Source organism: Cryptotermes secundus, unplaced genomic scaffold (assembly GCF_002891405.2).
Source record: "Cryptotermes secundus unplaced genomic scaffold, Csec_1.0 scaffold106, whole genome shotgun sequence".
Classification (NCBI taxonomy): domain Eukaryota; kingdom Metazoa; phylum Arthropoda; class Insecta; order Blattodea; family Kalotermitidae; genus Cryptotermes; species Cryptotermes secundus.
In genome coordinates, this window is record NW_019734310.1 from 1142888 (window position 1) to 1143321 (window position 434).

Sequence of the window (434 nt, forward strand, 5' to 3'; positions counted from 1 at the left end):
AGCTTTACTTTACTTCCCCCCCCCCCAGCTGCTAAGTATGGAAACTGGAATGGCCACACAGGAGATCATATTCAATGCTTCTGACTTTCCTTTCATAAGATTGCCCAATCAAGGCGTAAACATGCCTCTCTTAAGTGCTTTCTTATGGAGCTGAGCCCTTCTTGAGGAGAAACCAAATCTGCAGCTGCTCAAGAATTTCCCAGCATTGTAAGGTTCATTACTGTGTTCACAAGATCCCTCTGCTTGTCCCTATCCTGAACCAGATCAATCCAATCCATCCNATGGGTTCAAGTGCCGATGAGGTCATTGGATTTTTTTCAATTGACCTAACCCTTCCGGCCGCACTATGGCCCCTGGGGTTAACTCAGCCTCTTAACAGAAATGAGTACCAGGACATAAATTTTCCTTGGTAGTAAAGCGCGGCCGGCGCGTAA

The 434-nt window shown here is 46.7% G+C and overlaps 1 protein-coding gene across 6 annotated transcripts in view; it reads left to right on the forward strand.

Annotated features, from left to right (window-relative positions):
- The window catches only part of LOC111868451 (transcription elongation regulator 1), a 46306-nt gene that overhangs the window by 15396 nt on the left and 30476 nt on the right, over positions 1 to 434 (forward strand). The gene's annotated exons all lie outside the window — the stretch shown is intronic.